This window comes from Salvelinus fontinalis, chromosome 32, assembly GCF_029448725.1.
Source record: "Salvelinus fontinalis isolate EN_2023a chromosome 32, ASM2944872v1, whole genome shotgun sequence".
In the NCBI taxonomy this organism is placed as follows: domain Eukaryota; kingdom Metazoa; phylum Chordata; class Actinopteri; order Salmoniformes; family Salmonidae; genus Salvelinus; species Salvelinus fontinalis.
The window spans coordinates 7,998,284-8,024,471 of record NC_074696.1 but is presented as its reverse complement, the minus strand read 5'-3'; positions in this window follow the sequence as shown (position 1 = coordinate 8,024,471).

The window sequence follows — 26,188 nt, the reverse complement described above, 5'->3', positions numbered from 1 at the left end:
CAGAGACGCTCTACTGCACACAGAGACGCTCTATTCCACACAGAGACGCTCTATTCCACACAGAGACGCTCTACTCCACACAGAGGCGCTCTACTCCACGCAGAGACGCTCTACTCTACACACACACACACACACACACACACACACACACACACACACACACACACACACACACACACACACACACACACACACACACACACTAGGTAAATTCTCTCAATTTAAAACTACTAAGCCCATGAAACTACTAATCCCTTGAAACTACTAAACCCATAAAACTACCAAACCCATGAAACTACGAAGCCCATTAAACCCATTAAACCACTAAACCCATGGAACTACCAAAACCATGAAATTACTAAACTAATGAAACTGCTAAATCCATTAATCCACTAAACCCATGAAACTACTAGGCCCATGAAACTACTAAGTCCATGTAACTTGTCAGCCCATTAATTAACCTCTGGAAGCTATGGGGCAGAATTTTGTTTGGAAAAATAACGTTCCCAATGTAAGCTGCCTATTTCTCAGGTCCAGATGCTAGAATATGCATATAATTGACAGAGTAGGATAGAAAACACTCTAAAGTTTCCAAAACTTAAAAAATATTGTCTGTGAGTATAACAGAACTGATTTTTCATCCTTTCCTACACTTAAACCACTAAACCCACTAAACCACTAAACCAATGAAACTACTAAGCCCATGTAACTCGCAAGCCCATTAAATCACTAAAGTCATTAAACCACTAAACCCAATAAACTACTAAACTCATTAAACTACTAAACCCTTGAAACTACTAAACCCATGAAACTACTAAGCTTAACACTTTTTTGGTTACTACATATAATAATTCACTATTATTCTACAGTGTAGAAAATAGTAAAAATAAAGAACAACATGAATGAGTAGGTGTAGGTGTGTCCAAACCCTTGACTTGTACTGTAGGTTATACAGTACAATATATATATATACAATATATATACTGTATACTGAATACTACTGAAGAGATAATCAGTTACACAGCTAACAGTTGTGATAATGACTTACTTAGCCAGCTGCTAACGTTACCTTAGCTGTAACGCTACTGTCCCAATCCCCCAGGTAGCTGGAAAACCAGTTCGCTAGCTAGCTAGCTTGCTGGTGCTCCGTTGTCGAAGTTCATAATGATCACAAGCAATTAGATAAAATGTTCCTCAATCAATCAATCAATCAATTTTATTTTATATAGCCCTTCGTACATCAGATAATATCTCGAAGTGCTGTACAGAAACCCAGCCTAAAACCCCAAACAGCTAGAATGCAGGTGTAGAAGCACGGTGGCTAGGAAAAACTCCCTAGAAAGGCCAAAACCTAGGAAGAAACCTAGAGAGGAACCAGGCTATGAGGGGTGGCCAGTCCTCTTCTGGCTGTGCCGGGTGGAGATTATAACAGAACTATGCCAAGATGTTCAAAAATGTTCATAAGTGACAAGCATGGTCAAATAATAATCATGAATAATTTTCAGTTGGCTTTTCATAGCTGATCATTAAGAGTTGAAAAACAACAGGTCTGGGACAGGTGGCGGTTCCATAACCGCAGGCAGAACAGCTGAAACTGGAATAGCAGCAAGGCCAGGCGGACTGGGGACAGCAAGGAGTCACCACGGGCGGCAGTCCCGACGCATGGTCCAGGGCCCAGGTCCTCCGAGAGAAAGAAAGAGAGAAGGAGAAAATTAGAGAGAGCCAAGATTTTCAAAATGTTCATAAATGACAAGCATGGTCAAATAATAATCAGGAATAAATCTCAGTTGGCTTTTCATAGCCGATCATTAAGAGTTGAAAACAGCAGGTCTGGGACAGGTAGGGGTTCCATAATCGCAGGCAGAAGAGTTGAAACTGGAATAGCAGCAAGGCCAGGCGGACTGGGGGCAGCAAGGAGTCACCACGGCCGGTAGTCCCGACGTATGGTCCTAGGGCTCAGGTCCTCCGAGAGAAAGAGAGAAGGAGAAAATTAGAGAGAGCCAAGATTTTCAAAATGTTCATAAATGACAAGCATGGTCAAATAATAATCAGGAATAAATCTCAGTTGGCTTTTCATAGCCGATCATTAAGAGTTGAAAACAGCAGGTCTGGGACAGGTAGGGGTTTCGTAACCGCAGGCAGAAACAGTTGAAACTGGAATAGCAGCAAGGCCGGGCGGACTGGGGACAGCAAGGTGTCAGCATGCCCGGTAGTCCTGACGTATGGTCCTAGGGCTCAGGTTCTCAGAGAGAAAGAGAGAACGAGAGAATTAGAGAGAGCATACTTAAATTCACACAGGACACTGGATAAGACAGGAGAAGTATTCCAGGTATAACCAACTGACCCTAGCCCCCCGACACATAAACTACTGCAGCATAAATACTGGAGGCTGAGACAGGAGCGGTCAGGAGACACTGTGGCCCCATCCGAAGAAACCCCAGGACAGGGCCAAACAGGAAGGATATAACCCCACCCACTCTGCCAAAGCACAGCCCCCACACCACTAGGGGATATCCTCAACCACCAACTTACAATCCTGAGACAAGGCCGAGTATAGCCCACAAAGGTCTCCACCACAGCACAACCAGGGGGGGGCGCCAACCCAGACAGGAAGTTCACGTCAGTAACTCAACCCACTCAAGTGACGCACCCCTCCTAGGGACGGCATGAAAGAGCACCAGCAAGCCAGTGACTCAGCCCCAGTAACAGGGTTAGAGGCAGAGAATCCCAGTGGAGAGAGGGGAACCGGCCCTGGAGAGACAGCAAGGGCAGTTCGTTGCTCCAGAGCCTTTCCGTTCACCTTCACACTCCTGGGCCAGACTACACTCAATCATATGACCTACTGAAGAGATAAGTCTTCAGTAAAGACTTAAAGGTTGAGACTGAGTCTGCGTCTCTCACATGGGTAGGCAGACTGTTCCATAAAAATGGAGATCTATAGGAGAAAGCCCTGCCTCCAGCTGTTTGCTTAGAAATTTTAGGGACAATTAGGAGGCCTGCGTCTTGTGACCGTAGCGTACGTGTAGGTATGTACGGCAGGACCAACTCGGAAAGATAGGTAGGAGCAAGCCCATGTAACGCTTTAAAGGTTAACAGTAAAACCTTGAAATCAGCCCTTGCCTTAACGGGAAGCCAGTGTAGGGAAGCTAGCACTGGAGTAATATGATCAAATTTCTTGGTTCTAGTCAGGATTCTAGCAGCCGTATTTAGCACTAACTGAAGTTTATTTAGTGCTTTATCCGGGTAGCCGGAAAGTAGAGCATTGCAGTAGTCTAACCTAGAAGTAACAAATGCATGGATTAATTTTTCTGCATCATTTTTGGACAGAAAATTTCTGATTTTTGCAATGTTACGTAGATGGAAAAAAGCTGTCCTTGAAACAGTCTTGATATGTTCGTCAAAAGAGAGATCAGGGTCAAGAGTAACGCCGAGGTCCTTCACAGTTTTATTTGAGACGACTTTACAACCATCAAGATGAATTGTCAGATTTAACAGAAGATCTCTTTGTTTCTTGGGACCTAGAACAAGCATCTCTGTTTTGTCCGAGTTTAAAAGTAGAAAGTTTTCAGCCATCCACTTCCTTATGTCTGAAACACAGGCTTCTAGCGAGGGGAATTTTGGGGCTTCACCATGTTTCATTGAAATGTACAGCTGTGTGTCATCCGCATAGCAGTGAAAGTTAACATTATGTTTTCGAATAACATCCCCAAGAGGTAAAATATATAGTGAAAACAATAGTGGTCCTAAAACGGAACCTTGAGGAACACCGAAATGTACAGTTGATTTGTCAGAGGACAGACCATTCACAGAGACAAACTGATATCTTTCCGACAGGTAAGATCTAAACCAGGCCAGAACTTGTCCGTGTAGACCAATTTGGGTTTCCAGTCTCTCCAAAAGAATGTGGTGATCGATGGTGTCAAAGGCAGCACTAAGGTCTAGTAGCACGAGGACAGATGCAGAGCCTCGGTCTGACGCCATTAAAAGGTCATTTACCACCTTCACAAGTGCAGTCTCAGTGCTATGATGGGGTCTAAAACCAGACTGAAGCATTTCGTATACATTGTTTGTCTTCAGAAAGGCAGTGAGTTGCTGCGCAACAGCTTTTTCTAAAATTTTTGAGAGGAATGGAAGATTCGATATAGGCCGATAGTTTTTTATATTTTCCGGGTCAAGGTTTGGCTTTTTCAAGAGAGGCTTTATCACTGCCACTTTTAGTGAGTTTGGTACACATCCGGTGGATAGAGAGCTGTTTATTATGTTCAACATAGGAGGGCCAAGCACAGGAAGCAGCTCCTTCAGCAGTTTAGTAGGAATAGGATCCAGTATGCAGCTTGAAGGTTTAGAGGCCATGATTATTTTCATCATTGTGTCAAGAGATATAGTACTAAAACACTTAAGTGTCTCTCCCGATCCCAGGCCCTCGCAGAGCTGTGCAGATCCAGGACAGCTAAGCCCTGGAGGAATACGCAGATTCAAAGAGGAGTCCGTAATTTGCTTTCTAATGGTCATGATCTTTTCCTCAAAGAAGTTCATGAATTTATTACTGCTGAAGTGAAAGCCATCCTCTCTTGGGGAATGCTGCTTTTTAGTTAGCTTTGCAACAGTATCAAAAATAAATTTTGGATTGTTCTTATTTTCCTCGATTAAGTTGGAAAAGTAGGATGATCGAGCAGCAGTGAGGGCTCTTCGGTACTGCACGGTACTGTCTTTCCAAGCTAGTCGGAAGACTTCCAGTTTTGTGTGGCGCCATTTCCGTTCCAATTTCCTGGAAGCTTGCTTCAAAGCTCGGGTATTTTCTGTATACCAGGGAGCTAGTTTCTTATGACAAATGTTTTTCGTTTTTAGGGGTGCAACTGCATCTAGGGTATTGCGCAAGGTTAAATTGAGTTCCTCAGTTAAGTGGTTAACTGATTTTTGTCCTCTGACGTCCTTGGGTAGGCAGAAGGAGTCTGGAAGGGCATCAAGGAATTTTTGTGTTGTCTGAGAATTTATAGCATGACTTTTGATGCTCCTTGGTTGGGGTCTGAGCAGATTATTTGTTGCGATTGCAAACGTAATAAAATGGTGGTCCGATAGTCCAGGATTATGTGGAAAAACATTAAGATCTACAACATTTATTCCATGGGACAAAACTAGGTCCAGAGTATGACTGTGGCAGTGAGTAGGTCCAGAGACATGTTGGACAAAACCCACTGAGTCGATGATGGCTCCGAAAGACTTTTGGAGTGGGTCTGTGGACTTCTCCATGTGAATATTAAAATCACCAAAAATTAGAATATGATCTGCTATGACTACAAGGTCTGATAGGAATTCAGGAAACTCAGAGAGGAACGCTGTATATGGCCCAGGAGGCCTGTAAACAGTAGCTATAAAAAGTGATTGAGTAGGCTGCATAGATTTCATGACTAGAAGCTCAAAAGACGAAAACGCCATTTTTTTTTTTGTAAATTGAAATTTGCTATCGTAGATGTTAGCAACACCTCCGCCTTTGCGGGATGCACGGGGGATATGGTCACTAGTGTAACCAGGAGGTGAGGCCTCATTTAACACAGTAAATTCATCAGGCTTAAGCCATGTTTCAGTCAGGCCAATCACATCAAGATTATGATCAGTGATTAGTTCATTGACTATGACTGCCTTTGAAGTGAGGGATCTAACATTAAGTAACCCTATTTTGAGATGTGAGGTATCACGATCTCTTTCAATAATGGCAGGAATGGAGGAGGTCTTTATCCTAATAAGATTGCTAAGGCGAACACCGCCATGTTTAGTTTTGCCCAACCTAGGTCGAGGCACAGACACAGTCTCAATGGCTGAGCTGACTACACTGACTGTGCTATTGGCAGACTCCACTAAGCTGGCAGGTTGGCTAACAGCCTGCTGCCTGGCCTGCACCTTATTTCATTGTGGGGCTAAAGGAGTTAGAGCCCTATCTATGTTGGTAGATAAGATGAGAGCACCCCTCCAGGTAGGATGGAGTCCGTCACTCCTTAGCAGGTCAGGCTTGGTCCTGTTTGTGGGTGAGTCCCAGAAAGAGGGCCAATTATCTACAAATTCTATCTTTTGGGAGGGGCAGAAAACAGTTTTCAACCAGCGATTGAGTGCTGAGACTCTGCTGTAGAGCTCGTCACTCCCCCTAACTGGGAGGGGGCCAGAGACAATTACTCGATGCCGACACATCTTTCTAGCTGATTTACACGCTGAAGCTATGTTGCACTTGGTGACCTCTGACTGTTTCATCCTAACATCGTTGGTGCCGACGTGGATAACAATATCTCTATACTCTCTACACTCGCCAGATTTAGCTTTAGCCAGCACCATCTTAAGATTAGCCTTAACGTCGGTAGCCCTGCCCCCTGGTAAACAGTGTATGATCGCTGGGTGATTCGTTTTAAGTCTAATACTGCGGGTAATGGAGTCGCCAATGACTAGGGTTTTCAATTTGTCAGAGCTAACGGTGGGAGCCTTCGGCGTCTCAGACCCCGTAACGGGAGGAGTAGAGACAAGAGAAGACTCAGACTCAGACTCCGACTCGCTACATAATGGGGAAAACCGGTTGAAAGTTTCTGTCGGCTGAATGAGCGACACCGGTTGAGCATTCCAACAGCATTTCCCTCCAGAAGCCACGCGAAAGTTGTCCGGCTGCGGGGACTGTGCGGGGGGATTTATACTAACGTTACTATCTGTACTTACTGGTGGCACAGACGCTGTTTCTTCCTTTCCTACACTGAAAATACCCTTGCCTAACGATTGCGTCTGAAGCTGGGCTTGCAGCACAGCTATTTTCGCCGTAAGGCGATCGTTCTCCTGTATATTATGAGTACAGCGACTGCAATTAGAAGACATCATGTTAATGTTACTACTTAGCTTCGGCTGTTGAAGGTGTTGATAAACCATGTCCAGATAAAGCGTCCGGAGTGAAAAGGTTGAATGAGGGAAAAAAGTTGCGATGGAAAAACTAAAAATATAAACGGTAATTAAAAACAGAAACAAAACAAAAAACGTAAAGTTGTCAGCTAGCAAAGTAAAGTAAAGTTCGCAGCAAATCGCACAGCAACAAAACGCACAGCAACACGTCTGCAGATTCAACAGGAAGTGACGTCCTCACAGTGCTGTACCTCCACCACCTCAAAACTCCTTGAAGTTGTGGATAAATCCTCTTGACCAGTTCACTTATTCCATAGGTTCCCTGGTGCTTGCATGGCTCCGTTGTTGTGTCTTCATCCTCACAACAGGACCAACGGCTTGGTGCTCACTATGGTGCTTGTGGTTGTCCTCTCCCAGTTATAATACCACATACTTCTTGGCGTATTGCACTGTGGTGACTGGCAGGTGCTCTCCCTGTGTGTGGCCTGGAGCGTTGCTGGACAGACAAGGAATGACTGGATATCCCTCAGTCTGAGTTTGTTCAGGACCTCGCTGAAGGCTTTGAGGCATTGGGAGGTGTGCGTACTGTAGTCAGGGGGAAAAACGCAGTACCTTAACCGCATGTATCACCGCCTGCCGTACCAGGAGGCTGAAAAAATTTGTATTGGCACCTAAAACCCTCACAATGTTTTTCAGATGCACATTTGAGAGCGTTCTGTCGGGCTGTATCACAGCCTGGTACGGCAACTACACTGCCCTCAACCACAGGGCTCTCCAGAGGTTGGTGTGGTCTGCCCAACGCATCACCGGGGGCAAACTGCCTGTCCTCCAGGACACCTACAGCACCCGATGTCACAGGAAGGCCAAAAAGATCATCAAGGACATCCACTACCAGAGTCACAGCCTGTTCCCCCCGTTATCATCCAGAAGGCGAGGTCAGTACGGATGCATCAAAGCAGGGACCGAGACACTGAAAAACAGCTTCTATCTCAAGGCCATCAGACTTGTTAAATAGCCATCACTAGCCGGCTTCCACCCGGTTACTCAACCCTGCACCTGAGAGGCTGCTGCCCCATATACATATACTTGAATCACTGGTCACTTTAATGATGGAACACTAGTCACTTTAATGATGTTTACACACTGCTTTACTCATCTCATATGTATATACTGTATTCTATTGTATTTTAGTCAATGCCACTCTGATATTAATCAATGTAATATTTATATATTTCTTAGTTCCATGCTTATTCTATTAGATTGGATTTTGGATTTATTGGATTCTATTGGATTTTTGTGAATCGTTTTTAGATACTACTACACTGTTGGAGCTAGGAACACAAGCATTTCGCTACACCCGCAATAACCTCTGCTAAATATTTGTATGGTCATTTGATTTGATTGGATTTTATTTGGTGAATGAGCTCTGCTGCTCTGGCTCCTTGAAGATCAGCATCCTCGGGTCTGTCTGAAGCATTACTAGTCCCAGGTCCTGAGTAGATGTGATGACTCTTTCTATCTCAACCTTGTGAGATAAGGATGGGGTCCTTTTAGGGATCCTTCTCTGTAGGAATTTGATGGATATCGTCAGTCTCGTCTGATTCTTTTAAAGAAATGAATCGTACATTTGAGCGACGTGAACGGTCGTCCATTTCTGCCATTTTCAGCTGCATCTTCTGCAATTGTGCAAAACAGTCGTTGGTTTTCCGTTTGCTTTCCCATATTTTCACCTTGCCACTTTAGTAGACAGATTGTCCATCACTTTCATCCACCTGTCAACGTCACTGTGTGAGCTTCAACAGCGACTAAAGTCTTTTGATGTTTTCTGTTGAGTTGTTTCACCGCCTCAGCTAACACCAGTTGTAGCATAGCTTCGAGAGAGTTGTGTTGCTTGGCTAACGCCTCAGAAATCCCAGCAGCTATTTAAGTGCTTAGTGCTGTCTCTCGACGCTTAACGAAGAAGTCTGAGAAGCAACGTTTTTCTTGCCTCCTTGAGTAGTCAGCGTTGTTAATCAGACTTGGGTTCGTTTTTAAAGAGTTCAAAATCAAAATATTGTAATGCAATATGAGAAAGAGGTATTGGGTTTGCAGAGCTCTAGTAACTAGCGACCATAACGCCCGATGGTCACATGACCCTCTCAACCTTAAACACTTTGAAATTTGAATTTTGGCACAACTTCGATGAACATGGAAAAACGTTTTAATTCTGACGTCAGACTGTGAGAGCTTGTTGTGCAAATAGTCACTAAGGTGCAGGTCTGTGCAGGGAGACAGCTAGGGTTAGATGTTCAGCAGTCTGATGGGCTGGTGAAAGAAGCCGTCTCAGAACCTGATGGCTTACCAGCCACACACATACAAAGAGACTCATACACACTTTTCTCCACTCAAAAATCTTTGCACTGTCTTCTTGCAGTTTTTTGGGGTTTAGTACAATATCCTGCTGTTCTCTCTCGCTCTCTCGCTCTCTCGCTCTCTCGCTCTCTCGCTCTCTCGCTCTCTCGCTCTCTCGCTCTCTCGCTCTCTCGCTCTCTCTCTCTCTCTCTTGCTGCTGCGTGTGATAAGGGTGATACGGGTGACCAGCTGTTCCGGATGACTGTGGGATCTCATTCTCCATGTCTGATGTGAGTACCGGTAAGTCTTTTAAAAGGGGTTAATACTTTCAAAGCCGCCGGACCAGACGGAATCCCCAGTCATGTCCGCAGAGCATGAGCAGACCATCTGGCAGGGGTCTTCACGGACATATTCGACCTCTTCTTGTCCCAGGCTTTATTCCCAACATGTTACAAGCTGACACCATTGTTCCTATTCCCAATAAATCAAAGGCATCCTGTTGAAATGATTATTGTCCTGTAGCACTGTTATGGATAAAAGAGATCCCCCTCCGTCCCACCAGAGTGGAAGGGGGGGAGTGGGCTGGTCTTATGACTTTAACGACCGGCCGTAACTCTCTCTCTGGACCTGCAGTATGGAGAAGAAGAAAAAAATCCTGTGTGTGTAGAGAGAGAATCTGACGCCAAAACTCCAACATCCAAAAGTGGATAATGAAACAATATTCCTAATATAATGAACGTGGGAGATGGTTGGTGGCGATCCAAACAATAAATCCTGTCAAAAGTTTGTTTTGTGATATCATTAAGGACAGTATAACTAAATTACTGTAGCTCCACAAATGTATACGTCCCAGTTATCAGCTTTACATCTAAATGTTCTAAAACATATATGATTAAACATGAAACTATTTGTGTGAAGATTAAATGTGTTTATATCCAACAAGCTAACAAGAAGAGAATTGTTTTTCATGTTAGCTTTTGCCGAGTCAGTGACCACGCCCACGTCAGCCCTCCAAGGCGAGTGCATAAAAGGACTGCTAACGAAATGTACATTAGACCATGCAGGCGGACAGTGTTGAGCCGGACGTCACAAATGGTTAGAATCTACCAGACCAGAAAGCGTGGAGCGGTGACTACACTTTGAAATGGTTAAGTACAGACCAGTGTGACCGACAGCGTGATCCTCTGAAACTCAACAGAGAAGAAGAAGACTAGACTAAGACATACACAGCCTGCAGCGCTGCATGTAACCTAGTCTAGGAAACTCGACCGAAGATCAGAAAAGAAAAGATTAATTTAATCACGTAACAGTTAAACATAGTTAATTGATTTGATAAAATAACAGTCATCACATTAATGGAAGGCACGTCACGACAGCACTCACATCTGTCATCCTGAAGTGTCTGGAAAGACTGGTCATGGCCCACATCAACTCCATCATCCCAGATATCCTGGTTCCACTCCAACTTGCATAACGCCCCAATAGATCCATGGACAACACATGGACAAGAGCAACATCTACATGTCAATCGGCTCTATCCCACCTTCATACTGCTCTATCCCACCTTCATACTGCTCTATCCCACCTTCATACTGCTCTATCCCACCTTCATACTGCTCTATCCCACCTTCACCCTGCTCTATCCCACCTTCATACTGCTCTATCCCACCTTCATACTGCTCTATCCCACCTTCACCCTGCTCTATCCCACCTTCATACTGCTCTATCCCACCTTCACCCTGCTCTATCCCACCTTCATACTGCTCTATCCCACCTTCACCCTGCTCTATCCCACCTTCATACTGCTCTATCCCACCTTCATACTGCTCTATCCCACCTTCACCCTGCTCTATCCCACCTTCATACTGCTCTATCCCACCTTCACCCTGCTCTATCCCACCTTCACCCTGCTCTATCCCACCTTCACCCTGCTCTATCCCACCTTCATACTGCTCTATCCCACCTTCAACCTGCTCTATCCCACCTTCATACTGCTCTATCCCACCTTCATACTGCTCTATCCCACCTTCATACTACTCTATCCCACCTTCATACTGCTCTATTCCACCTTCACCCTGCTCTATCCCACCTTCATACTGCTCTATCCCACCTTCATACTGCTCTATCCCACCTTCATACGGCTCTATCCCACCTTCATACTGCTCTATCCCAACTTCATACGGCTCTATCCCACCTTCATACGGCTCTATCCCACCTTCATACTGCTCTATCCCAACTTCATACTGCTCTATCCCACCTTCAACCTGCTCTATCCCACCTTCATACTGCTCTATCCCACCTTCATACTGCTCTATCCCACCTTCATACTTCTCTATCCACCTTCATACTGCTCTATTCCACCTTCATACTGCTCTATCCCACCTTCAACCTGCACTATCCCACCTTCATACTGCTCTACCCCACCTTCAACCTGCTCTATCCCACCTTCAACATGCTCTACCCCACCTTCATACTGCTCTATCCCACCTTCAACCTGCTCTATCCCACCTTCATACTGCTCTATCCCACCTTCATACTGCTCTATCCCACCTTCATACTGCTCTATCCCACCTTCATACTGCTCTATCCCACCTTCATACTGCTCTATCCCACCTTCATACTGCTCTATCCCACCTTCATACTGCTCTATCCCACCTTCATACTGCTCTATCCCACCTTCAACCTGCTCTATCCCACCTTCATACTGCTCTATCCCACCTTCATGCTGCTCTCCCACCTTCATACTGCTCTATCCCACCTTCATACTGCTCTATCCCACCTTCATACTGCTCTATTCCACCTTCATACTGCTCTATCCCACCTTCAACCTGCACTATCCCACCTTCATACTGCTCTACCCCACCTTCAACCTGCTCTATCCCACCTTCAACATGCTCTACCCCACCTTCATACTGCTCTATCCCACCTTCATACTGCTCTATCCCACCTTCATACTGCTCTATCCCACCTTCATACTGCTCTATCCCACCTTCATACTGCTCTATCCCACCTTCATACTGCTCTATCCCACCTTCATACTGCTCTATCCCACCTTCAACCTGCTATATCCCACCTTCATACTGCTCTATCCTACCTTCATGCTGCTCTCTCACCTTCATACTGCTCTATCCCACCTTCATACTGCTCTATCCCACCTTCATACTGCTCTATTCCACCTTCATACTGCTCTATCCCACCTTCAACCTGCTCTATCCCACCTTCAACCTGCTCTATCCCACCTTCATACTGCTCTATCCCACCTTCATGCTGCTCTCCCACCTTCATACTGCTCTATCCCACCTTCATACTGCTCTATCCCACCTTCATACTGCTCTATTCCACCTTCATACTGCTCTATCCCACCTTCAACCTGCACTATCCCACCTTCATACTGCTCTACCCCACCTTCAACCTGCTCTATCCCACCTTCAACATGCTCTACCCCACCTTCATACTGCTCTATCCCACCTTCATACTGCTCTATCCCACCTTCATACTGCTCTATCCCACCTTCATACTGCTCTATCCCACCTTCATACTGCTCTATCCCACCTTCATACTGCTCTATCCCACCTTCATACTGCTCTATCCCACCTTCAACCTGCTATATCCCACCTTCATACTGCTCTATCCTACCTTCATGCTGCTCTCTCACCTTCATACTGCTCTATCCCACCTTCATACTGCTCTATCCCACCTTCATACTGCTCTATTCCACCTTCATACTGCTCTATCCCACCTTCAACCTGCACTATCCCACCTTCATACTGCTCTACCCCACCTTCAACCTGCTCTATCCCACCTTCAACATGCTCTACCCCACCTTCATACTGCTCTATCCCACCTTCATACTGCTCTATCCCACCTTCATACTGCTCTATCCCACCTTCAACCTGCTCTATCTCACCTTCATACTGCTCTATCCCACCTTCATACTGCTCTATCCCACCTTCATACTGCTCTATCCCACCTTCAACCTGCTCTATCCCACCTTCATACTGCTCTATCCCACCTTCATACTGCTCTATCCCACCTTCATACTGCTCTATCCCACCTTCATACTGCTCTATCCCACCTTCATACTGCTCTATCCCACCTTCAACCTGCTCTATCCCACCTTCATACTGCTCTATCCCACCTTCATACTGCTCTATCCCACCTTCATACTGCTCTATCCCACCTTCACCCTGCTCTATCCCAACTTCATACGACTCTATCCCACCTTCAACCTGCTCTATCCCATCTTCATACTGCTATATCCCACCTTCATATGGCTCTATCCCACCTTCAACCTGCTCTATCCCAACTTCATACGGCTCTATCCCCCCTTCATACGGCTCTATCCCACCTTCATACTGCTCTATCCCACCTTCATACTGCTCTATCCCACCTTCATACTGCTCTATCCCAACTTCATACGGCTCTATCCCACCTTCAACCTGCTCTATCCCACCTTCATACTGCTCTATCCCACCTTCATACTGCTCTATCCCACCTTCATACTGCTCTATCCCACCTTCATACTGCTCTATCCCACCTTCATACTGCTCTAACCCATCAAACTAAAAGCAGATTTATATAACTCGGTGTATACCCTAGGTACCTCAAGAGTTAACCAATCCTGTTAGCGGGTTAGGCAACTCAGGTGTCTATACTTCAACAGCAAAGTTAGATAAGACGGCAGTTTATGAATTAGGGCCTTGTAAACAAAAGGGAGTAATGTAGAGATCTACGGGTCTTAATCGAAGTCCAGCCAACCTTGTGATACAGGATGTATCAACTGATTCAAGAATCTTAGCTAGACCAGGAAGCCTTGAAATGGAGCATTAATGATTATGATCCTTACAATCCCCGTCCCTTATGGAGTGGCAGCATAAGAGCTGATTTCCAGACTTTGGGAATATTTCCTGATAACAATTTTAAGTAAAACATGTGTGTTATTGAGCCAACAATGATGGGCGCTGCACACATAAGCAGACCAGGATCCAAATGGTCGGCCCCTGTGGATTTCATGTTGCTAGCAAAGCATCCAGGACTTGTTCTGTCACTATTCTAAAAGAACTTGACTATATTTTCTTTGATTATTCAGCAGGTTTCCCCCTATCAGCATCCAGCCCCAATATCATTGTGAATGGGCTTATAAGTTATTTAAAAGAGATGGTGATTAAATGCATCAATGATGGCATTTTTTCCCCCGTAATGAGGCCAGTGTCTGAATCAATTTGTTGTGGCAGAGACAAGGAAGTAGAACCCTTCAGGGATTTAACAGTTTCCCAGAATTTAGCCGGTTTCCCATTTACAATCCAAAAGAGATGTTACATAATAATCAGATTGAGCCTTTTCTCATTTGTCTTACACAATGATTCCTCAGTTGCTTAAAAGCTTGCCAGTCCGGTCCTAAGCCTATGTTCCTGGCCTTGACCCAAGCATCATTTCTTTTATGAACGGCTTCTGATAATTATGGAGTGTCCCAGGTTTTCAAATCAACCTATTTTTTTGAAGGGTACATGATTATCCACAATAGTATTGAAGACATCTGCAAAAAGGCTGACCGCTAAGCGTTACACCGGGCCGCGGGAGAGTAGAAAAAAAAATATAGAGCCACAATGTTCAACCCCAGTGTCCGAAATCTGTGTCTCTATCTCTGTTGAAAGGACAACAACTCTAAACACTTATCAAACGCACCTTGGAAAGGTTCAGGAAGAGATGCTGCACCTGGAGACGACAGAGAAATGTCCTGATGTGAATCATATCCATAACTTATGGAGAGAGCGGAAAAGAGCAGTTGGACGAGGGAAACCCTCAAATATTTAATAATTAGAGGAGTTGGTCGAGGGAAACCCTCAAATATTTAATAATAAGAGGAGTTTGCTGCTGAAGAGTGGGCCAACTTGCCAGTAGAAAAGTGCAGCTCATTGATGGCTACAAGAAGCATTTATTTGCAGTTAGCTTGGCCAAAGGCGGTACGAGTTTCAGGGGTGTCAATCATTTTTTCCATGCCATTTGTCTTTATTTTTTACATTAAAATTGCAAACTTAAGTTAGAAAAAATAAAATGTGTATTGCAATGATGAAAATTATTTAACAAGGCGTGGAGACCAAAAGTTATTTTCAATTTGAACTTATTCTAAAAGAAATAGTGACTTATTTCCGGGCGGGCAGACCCCAGGTCTCTCTCTCTCAGTAGCGGTGAGTGTGTAAAATCACTGGGAAGCCATTTTAAAACCTATGTGTCGGGATAATTAAAAATCAAATGTTATTTGTCACATGCGCCGAATAGAACAGGTGTAGTAGACCTTACAGTGAAATGCTGAATACAACAGGTGTAGTAGACCTTACAGTGAAATGCTGAATACAACAGGTGTAGTAGACCTCACAGTGAAATGCTGAATACAACAGGTATAGTAGACCTCACAGTGAAATGCTGAATACAACAGGTGTAGTAGACCTCACAGTGAAATGCTGAATACAACAGGTGTAGTAGACCTGACAGTGAAATGCTGAATACAACAGGTGTAGTAGACCTCACAGTGAAATGCTGAATACAACAGGTGTAGTAGACCTTACAGTGAAATGCTGAATACAACAGGTGTAGTAGACCATACAGTGAAATGCTGAATACAACAGATGTAGTAGACCATACAGTGAAATGCTGAATGCAACAGGTGTAGTAGACCATACAATGAAATGCTGAATACAACAGGTGTAGTAGACCTTACAGTGAAATGCTGAATACAACAGGTGTAGACCTCACAGTGAAATGCTGAATACAACAGGTGTAGTAGACCTCACAGTGAAATGCTGAATACAACAGGTGTAGTAGACCTTACAGTGAAATGCTGAATACAACAGGTGTAGTAGACCTTACAGTAAAATGCTGAATGCAACAGGTGTAGTAGACCATACAGTGAAATGCTGAATACAACAGGTGTAGTAGACCTTACAGTGAAATGCTGAATACAACAGGTGTAGTAGACCTTACAGTGAAATGCTGAATACAACAGGTGTAGTAGACCGTACATTGAAATGCTGAATACAACAGGTGTAGGTAGACCTCACAGTGAAATGCTGAATACAACAGGTGTAGTAGACCTTACAGTGGAATGCTGAATACAACAGGTGTAGTAGACCTCACAGTGAAATGCTGAATACAACAGGTGTAGTAGACCTCACAGTGAAATGCTGAATACAACAGGTGTAGTAGACCTTACAGTGAAATGCTGAATACAACAGGTGTAGTAGACCATACAGTGAAATGCTGAATACAACAGATGTAGTAGACCATACAGTGAAATGCTGAATGCAACAGGTGTAGTAGACCATACAATGAAATGCTGAATACAACAGGTGTAGTAGACCTTACAGTGAAATGCTGAATACAACAGGTGTAGACCTCACAGTGAAATGCTGAATACAACAGGTGTAGTAGACCTCACAGTGAAATGCTGAATACAACAGGTGTAGTAGACCTTACAGTGAAATGCTGAATACAACAGGTGTAGTAGACCTTACAGTAAAATGCTGAATGCAACAGGTGTAGTAGACCATACAGTGAAATGCTGAATACAACAGGTGTAGTAGACCTTACAGTGAAATGCTGAATACAACAGGTGTAGTAGACCTTACAGTGAAATGCTGAATACAACAGGTGTAGTAGACCGTACATTGAAATGCTGAATACAACAGGTGTAGGTAGACCTCACAGTGAAATGCTGAATACAACAGGTGTAGTAGACCTTACAGTGGAATGCTGAATACAACAGGTGTAGTAGACCTCACAGTGAAATGCTGAATACAACAGGTGTAGTAGACCTCACAGTGAAATGCTGAATACAACAGGTGTAGTAGACCTCACAGTGAAATGCTGAATACAACAGGTGTAGTAGACCTCACAGTGAAATGCTGAATACAACAGGTGTAGTAGACCTCACAGTGAAATGCTGAATACAACAGGTGTAGTAGACCTCACAGTGAAATGCTGAATACAACAGGTGTAGTAGACCATACAGTGAAATGCTGAATACAACAGGTGTAGTAGACCATACAGTGAAATGCTGAATGCAACAGGTGTAGTAGACCATACAATGAAATGCTGAATACAACAGGTGTAGTAGACCTTACAGTAAAATGCTGAATGCAACAGGTGTAGTAGACCTTACAGTGAAATGCTGAATACAACAGGTGTAGTAGACCTTACAGTGAAATGCTGAATACAACAGGTGTAGTAGACCTTACAGTGAAATGCTGAATACAACAGGTGTAGTAGACCTTACAGTGAAATGCTGAATACAACAGGTGTAGTAGACCTCACAGTGAAATGCTGAATACAACAGGTGTAGTAGACCTTACAGTGAAATGCTGAATACAACAGGTGTAGTAGACCGTACATTGAAATGCTGAATACAACAGGTGTAGGTAGACCTCACAGTGAAATGCTGAATACAACAGGTGTAGTAGACCTTACAGTGGAATGCTGAATACAACAGGTGTAGTAGACCTCACAGTGAAATGCTGAATACAACAGGTGTAGTAGACCTCACAGTGAAATGCTGAATACAACAGGTGTAGTAGACCTCACAGTGGAATGCTGAATACAACAGGTGTAGTAGACCTCACAGTGAAATGCTGAATACAACAGGTGTAGTAGACCTCACAGTGAAATGCTGAATACAACAGGTGTAGTAGACCTCACAGTGGAATGCTGAATACAACAGGTGTAGTAGACCTCACAGTGAAATGCTGAATACAACAGGTGTAGTAGACCTTACAGTGAAATGCTGAATATAACAGGTGTAGTAGACCTCACAGTGGAATGCTGAATACAACAGGTGTAGTAGACCTCACAGTGAAATGCTGAATACAACAGGTGTAGTAGACCTTACAGTGAAATGCTGAATACAACAGGTGTAGTAGACCTCACAGTGGAATGCTGAATACAACAGGTGTAGTAGACCTCACAGTGAAATGCTGAATACAACAGGTGTAGTAGACCTCACAGTGAAATGCTGAATACAACAGGTGTAGTAGACCTGACAGTGAAATGCTGAATACAACAGGTGTAGTAGACCTCACAGTGAAATGCTGAATACAACAGGTGTAGTAGACCTCACAGTGAAATGCTGAATACAACAGGTGTAGTAGACCTCACAGTGAAATGCTGAATACAACAGGTGTAGTAGACCTCACAGTGAAATGCTGAATACAACAGGTGTAGTAGACCTTACAGTGAAATGCTGAATACAACAGGTGTAGTAGACCTCACAGTGAAATGCTGAATACAACAGGTGTAGACCTTACAGTGAAATGCTGAATACAACAGGTGTAGACCTTACAGTGAAATGCTGAATACAACAGTTGTAGTAGACCTCACAGTGAAATGCTGAATACAACAGGTGTAGTAGACCTTACAGTGAAATGCTGAATACAACAGGTGTAGTAGACCTTACAGTGAAATGCTGAATACAACAGGTGTAGTAGACCTCACAGTGAAATGCTGAATATAACAGGTGTAGTAGACCTCACAGTGAAATGCTGAATACAACAGGTGTAGTAGACCTCACAGTGAAATGCTGAATACAACAGGTGTAGTAGACCTTACAGTGAAATGCTGAATACAACAGGTGTAGTAGACCTGACAGTGAAATGCTGAATACAACAGGTGTAGTAGACCTTACAGTGAAATGCTGAATACAACAGGTGTAGTAGACCTCACAGTGAAATGCTGAATACAACAGGTGTAGTAGACCTCACAGTGAAATGCTGAATACAACAGGTGTAGTATACCTCACAGTGAAATGCTGAATACAACAGGTGTAGTAGACCTTACAGTGAAATGCTGAATACAACAGGTGTAGTAGACCTGACAGTGAAATGCTGAATACAACAGGTGTAGTAGACCTCACAGTGAAATGCTGAATACAACAGGTGTAGTAGACCTCACAGTGAAATGCTGAATACAACAGGTGTAGTAGACCTCACAGTGAAATGCTGAATACAACAGGTGTAGTAGACCTCACAGTGAAATGCTGAATACAACAGGTGTAGTAGACCTCACAGTGAAATGCTGAATACAACAGGTGTAGTAGACCTCACAGTGAAATGCTGAATACAACAGGTGTAGTAGACCTCACAGTGAAATGCTGAATACAACAGGTGTAGTAGACCTTACAGTGAAATGCTGAATACAACAGGTGTAGACCTTACAGTGAAATGCTGAATACAACAGGTGTAGTAGACCTCACAGTGAAATGCTGAATACAACAGGTGTAGTAGACCTTACAGTGAAATGCTGAATACAACAGGTGTAGACCTTACAGTGAAATGCTGAATACAACAGGTGTAGTAGACCTCACAGTGAAATGCTGAATACAACAGGTGTAGACCTTACAGTGAAATGCTGAATACAACAGGTGTAGACCTTACAGTGAAATGCTGAATACAACAGGTGTAGTAGACCTCACAGTGAAATGCTGAATACAACAGGTGTAGTAGACCTTACAGTGGAATGCTGAATACAACAGGTGTAGTAGACCTCACAGTGAAATGCTGAATACAACAGGTGTAGTAGACCTCACAGTGAAATGCTGAATACAACAGGTGTAGTAGACCTCACAGTGAAATGCTGAATACAACAGGTGTAGTAGACCTCACAGTGAAATGCTGAATACAACAGGTGTAGTAGACCTCACAGTGAAATGCTGAATACAACAGGTGTAGTAGACCTCACAGTGAAATGCTGAATACAACAGGTGTAGTAGACCATACAGTGAAATGCTGAATACAACAGGTGTAGTAGACCATACAGTGAAATGCTGAATGCAACAGGTGTAGTAGACCATACAATGAAATGCTGAATACAACAGGTGTAGTAGACCTTACAGTAAAATGCTGAATGCAACAGGTGTAGTAGACCTTACAGTGAAATGCTGAATACAACAGGTGTAGTAGACCTTACAGTGAAATGCTGAATACAACAGGTGTAGTAGACCTTACAGTGAAATGCTGAATACAACAGGTGTAGTAGACCTTACAGTGAAATGCTGAATACAACAGGTGTAGTAGACCTCACAGTGAAATGCTGAATACAACAGGTGTAGTAGACCTTACAGTGAAATGCTGAATACAACAGGTGTAGTAGAACGTACATTGAAATGCTGAATACAACAGGTGTAGGTAGACCTCACAGTGAAATGCTGAATACAACAGGTGTAGTAGACCTTACAGTGGAATGCTGAATACAACAGGTGTAGTAGACCTCACAGTGAAATGCTGAATACAACAGGTGTAGTAGACCTCACAGTGAAATGCTGAATACAACAGGTGTAGTAGACCTCACAGTGGAATGCTGAATACAACAGGTGTAGTAGACCTCACAGTGAAATGCTGAATACAACAGGTGTAGTAGACCTCACAGTGAAATGCTGAATACAACAGGTGTAGTAGACCTCACAGTGGAATGCTGAATACAACAGGTGTAGTAGACCTCACAGTGAAATGCTGAATACAACAGGTGTAGTAGACCTTACAGTGAAATGCTGAATATAACAGGTGTAGTAGACCTCACAGTGGAATGCTGAATACAACAGGTGTAGTAGACCTCACAGTGAAATGCTGAATACAACAGGTGTAGTAGACCTTACAGTGAAATGCTGAATACAACAGGTGTAGTAGACCTCACAGTGGAATGCTGAATACAACAGGTGTAGTAGACCTCACAGTGAAATGCTGAATACAACAGGTGTAGTAGACCTCACAGTGAAATGCTGAATACAACAGGTGTAGTAGACCTGACAGTGAAATGCTGAATACAACAGGTGTAGTAGACCTCACAGTGAAATGCTGAATACAACAGGTGTAGTAGACCTCACAGTGAAATGCTGAATACAACAGGTGTAGTAGACCTCACAGTGAAATGCTGAATACAACAGGTGTAGTAGACCTCACAGTGAAATGCTGAATACAACAGGTGTAGTAGACCTTACAGTGAAATGCTGAATACAACAGGTGTAGTAGACCTCACAGTGAAATGCTGAATACAACAGGTGTAGACCTTACAGTGAAATGCTGAATACAACAGGTGTAGACCTTACAGTGAAATGCTGAATACAACAGTTGTAGTAGACCTCACAGTGAAATGCTGAATACAACAGGTGTAGTAGACCTTACAGTGAAATGCTGAATACAACAGGTGTAGTAGACCTTACAGTGAAATGCTGAATACAACAGGTGTAGTAGACCTCACAGTGAAATGCTGAATATAACAGGTGTAGTAGACCTCACAGTGAAATGCTGAATACAACAGGTGTAGTAGACCTCACAGTGAAATGCTGAATACAACAGGTGTAGTAGACCTTACAGTGAAATGCTGAATACAACAGGTGTAGTAGACCTGACAGTGAAATGCTGAATACAACAGGTGTAGTAGACCTTACAGTGAAATGCTGAATACAACAGGTGTAGTAGACCTCACAGTGAAATGCTGAATACAACAGGTGTAGTAGACCTCACAGTGAAATGCTGAATACAACAGGTGTAGTATACCTCACAGTGAAATGCTGAATACAACAGGTGTAGTAGACCTTACAGTGAAATGCTGAATACAACAGGTGTAGTAGACCTGACAGTGAAATGCTGAATACAACAGGTGTAGTAGACCTCACAGTGAAATGCTGAATACAACAGGTGTAGTAGACCTCACAGTGAAATGCTGAATACAACAGGTGTAGTAGACCTCACAGTGAAATGCTGAATACAACAGGTGTAGTAGACCTCACAGTGAAATGCTGAATACAACAGGTGTAGTAGACCTCACAGTGAAATGCTGAATACAACAGGTGTAGTAGACCTCACAGTGAAATGCTGAATACAACAGGTGTAGTAGACCTCACAGTGAAATGCTGAATACAACAGGTGTAGTAGACCTTACAGTGAAATGCTGAATACAACAGGTGTAGACCTTACAGTGAAATGCTGAATACAACAGGTGTAGTAGACCTCACAGTGAAATGCTGAATACAACAGGTGTAGTAGACCTTACAGTGAAATGCTGAATACAACAGGTGTAGACCTTACAGTGAAATGCTGAATACAACAGGTGTAGTAGACCTCACAGTGAAATGCTGAATACAACAGGTGTAGACCTTACAGTGAAATGCTGAATACAACAGGTGTAGACCTTACAGTGAAATGCTGAATACAACAGGTGTAGTAGACCTCACAGTGAAATGCTGAATACAACAGGTGTAGTAGACCTTACAGTGAAATGCTGAATACAACAGGTGTAGCAGACCTTACAGTGAAATGCTGAATACAACAGGTGTAGTAGACCTTACAGTGAAATGCTGAATACAACAGGTGTAGTAGACCTTACAGTGAAATGCTGAATATAACAGGTGTAGTAGACCTTACAGTGAAATGCTGAATATAACAGGTGTAGTAGACCTCACAGTGAAATGCTGAATACAACAGGTGTAGTAGACCTCACAGTGAAATGCTGAATACAACAGGTGTAGTAGACCTCACAGTGAAATGCTGAATATAACAGGTGTAGTAGACCTCACAGTGAAATGCTGAATATAACAGGTGTAGTAGACCTCACAGTGAAATGCTGAATACAACAGGTGTAGTAGACCTCACAGTGAAATGCTGAATACAACAGGTGTAGTAGACCTGACAGTGAAATGCTGAATACAACAGGTGTAGTAGACCTCACAGTGAAATGCTGAATACAACAGGTGTAGTAGACCTCACAGTGAAATGCTGAATACAACAGGTGTAGTAGACCTCACAGTGAAATGCTGAATACAACAGGTGTAGTAGACCTCACAGTGAAATGCTGAATACAACAGGTGTAGTAGACCTTACAGTGAAATGCTGAATACAACAGGTGTAGTAGACCTTACAGTGAAATGCTGAATACAACAGGTGTAGTAGACCTCACAGTGAAATGCTGAATACAACAGGTGTAGTAGACCTTACAGTGAAATGCTGAATACAACAGGTGTAGTAGACCTCACAGTGAAATGCTGAATACAACAGGTGTAGTAGACCTTACAGTGGAATGCTGAATACAACAGGTGTAGTAGACCTTACAGTGAAATGCTGAATACAACAGGTGTAGTAGACCTCACAGTGAAATGCTGAATACAACAGGTGTAGTAGACCTCACAGTGAAATGCTGAATACAACAGGTGTAGTAGACCTTACAGTGGAATGCTGAATACAACAGGTGTAGACCTCACAGTGGAATACTGAATACAACAGGTGTAGTAGACCTTACAGTGAAATGCTGAATACAACAGGTGTAGTAGACCTTACAGTGAAATGCTGAATACAACAGGTGTAGTAGACCTTACAGTGAAATACTGAATACAACAGGTGTAGTAGACCTCACAGTGGAATGCTGAATATAACAGGTGTAGTAGACCTCACAGTGAAATGCTGAATACAACAGGTGTAGTAGACCTCACAGTGAAATGCTGAATACAACAGGTGTAGTAGACCTCACAGTGAAATGCTGAATACAACAGGTATAGTAGACCTCACAGTGAAATGCTGAATACAACAGGTGTAGTAGACCTCACAGTGAAATGCTGAATACAACAGGTGTAGTAGACCTCACAGTGAAATGCTGAATACAACAGGTGTAGTAGACCTCACAGTGAAATGCTGAATACAACAGGTGTAGTAGACCTTACAGTGAAATGCTGAATACAACAGGTGTAGTAGACCTTACAGTGAAATGCTGAATACAACAGGTGTAGTAGACCTCACAGTGAAATGCTGAATACAACAGGTGTAGTAGACCTTACAGTGAAATGCTGAATACAACAGGTGTAGTAGACCTCACAGTGAAATGCTGAATACAACAGGTGTAGTAGACCTTACAGTGGAATGCTGAATACAACAGGTGTAGTAGACCTCACAGTGAAATGCTGAATACAACAGGTGTAGTAGACCTTACAGTGGAATGCTGAATACAACAGGTGTAGACCTCACAGTGGAATACTGAATACAACAGGTGTAGTAGACCTTACAGTGAAATGCTGAATACAACAGGTGTAGGTAGACCTTACAGTGGAATGCTGAATACAACAGGTGTAGTAGACCTTACAGTGAAATGCTGAATACAACAGTTGTAGTAGACCATACAATGAAATACTGAATACAACAGGTGTAGTAGACCTCACAGTGAAATGCTGAATACAACAGGTGTAGTATACCTCACAGTGAAATGCTGAATACAACAGGTGTAGTAGACCTTACAGTGAAATGCTGAATACAACAGGTGTAGTAGACCTGACAGTGAAATGCTGAATACAACAGGTGTAGTAGACCTCACAGTGAAATGCTGAATACAACAGGTGTAGTAGACCTCACAGTGAAATGCTGAATACAACAGGTGTAGTAGACCTCACAGTGAAATGCTGAATACAACAGGTGTAGTAGACCTCACAGTGAAATGCTGAATACAACAGGTGTAGTAGACCTCACAGTGAAATGCTGAATACAACAGGTGTAGTAGACCTCACAGTGAAATGCTGAATACAACAGGTGTAGTAGACCTCACAGTGAAATGCTGAATACAACAGGTGTAGTAGACCTTACAGTGAAATGCTGAATACAACAGGTGTAGACCTTACAGTGAAATGCTGAATACAACAGGTGTAGTAGACCTCACAGTGAAATGCTGAATACAACAGGTGTAGTAGACCTTACAGTGAAATGCTGAATACAACAGGTGTAGACCTTACAGTGAAATGCTGAATACAACAGGTGTAGTAGACCTCACAGTGAAATGCTGAATACAACAGGTGTAGACCTTACAGTGAAATGCTGAATACAACAGGTGTAGACCTTACAGTGAAATGCTGAATACAACAGGTGTAGTAGACCTCACAGTGAAATGCTGAATACAACAGGTGTAGTAGACCTTACAGTGAAATGCTGAATACAACAGGTGTAGCAGACCTTACAGTGAAATGCTGAATACAACAGGTGTAGTAGACCTTACAGTGAAATGCTGAATACAACAGGTGTAGTAGACCTTACAGTGAAATGCTGAATATAACAGGTGTAGTAGACCTTACAGTGAAATGCTGAATATAACAGGTGTAGTAGACCTCACAGTGAAATGCTGAATACAACAGGTGTAGTAGACCTCACAGTGAAATGCTGAATACAACAGGTGTAGTAGACCTCACAGTGAAATGCTGAATATAACAGGTGTAGTAGACCTCACAGTGAAATGCTGAATATAACAGGTGTAGTAGACCTCACAGTGAAATGCTGAATACAACAGGTGTAGTAGACCTCACAGTGAAATGCTGAATACAACAGGTGTAGTAGACCTGACAGTGAAATGCTGAATACAACAGGTGTAGTAGACCTCACAGTGAAATGCTGAATACAACAGGTGTAGTAGACCTCACAGTGAAATGCTGAATACAACAGGTGTAGTAGACCTCACAGTGAAATGCTGAATACAACAGGTGTAGTAGACCTCACAGTGAAATGCTGAATACAACAGGTGTAGTAGACCTTACAGTGAAATGCTGAATACAACAGGTGTAGTAGACCTTACAGTGAAATGCTGAATACAACAGGTGTAGTAGACCTCACAGTGAAATGCTGAATACAACAGGTGTAGTAGACCTTACAGTGAAATGCTGAATACAACAGGTGTAGTAGACCTCACAGTGAAATGCTGAATACAACAGGTGTAGTAGACCTTACAGTGGAATGCTGAATACAACAGGTGTAGTAGACCTTACAGTGAAATGCTGAATACAACAGGTGTAGTAGACCTCACAGTGAAATGCTGAATACAACAGGTGTAGTAGACCTCACAGTGAAATGCTGAATACAACAGGTGTAGTAGACCTTACAGTGGAATGCTGAATACAACAGGTGTAGACCTCACAGTGGAATACTGAATACAACAGGTGTAGTAGACCTTACAGTGAAATGCTGAATACAACAGGTGTAGT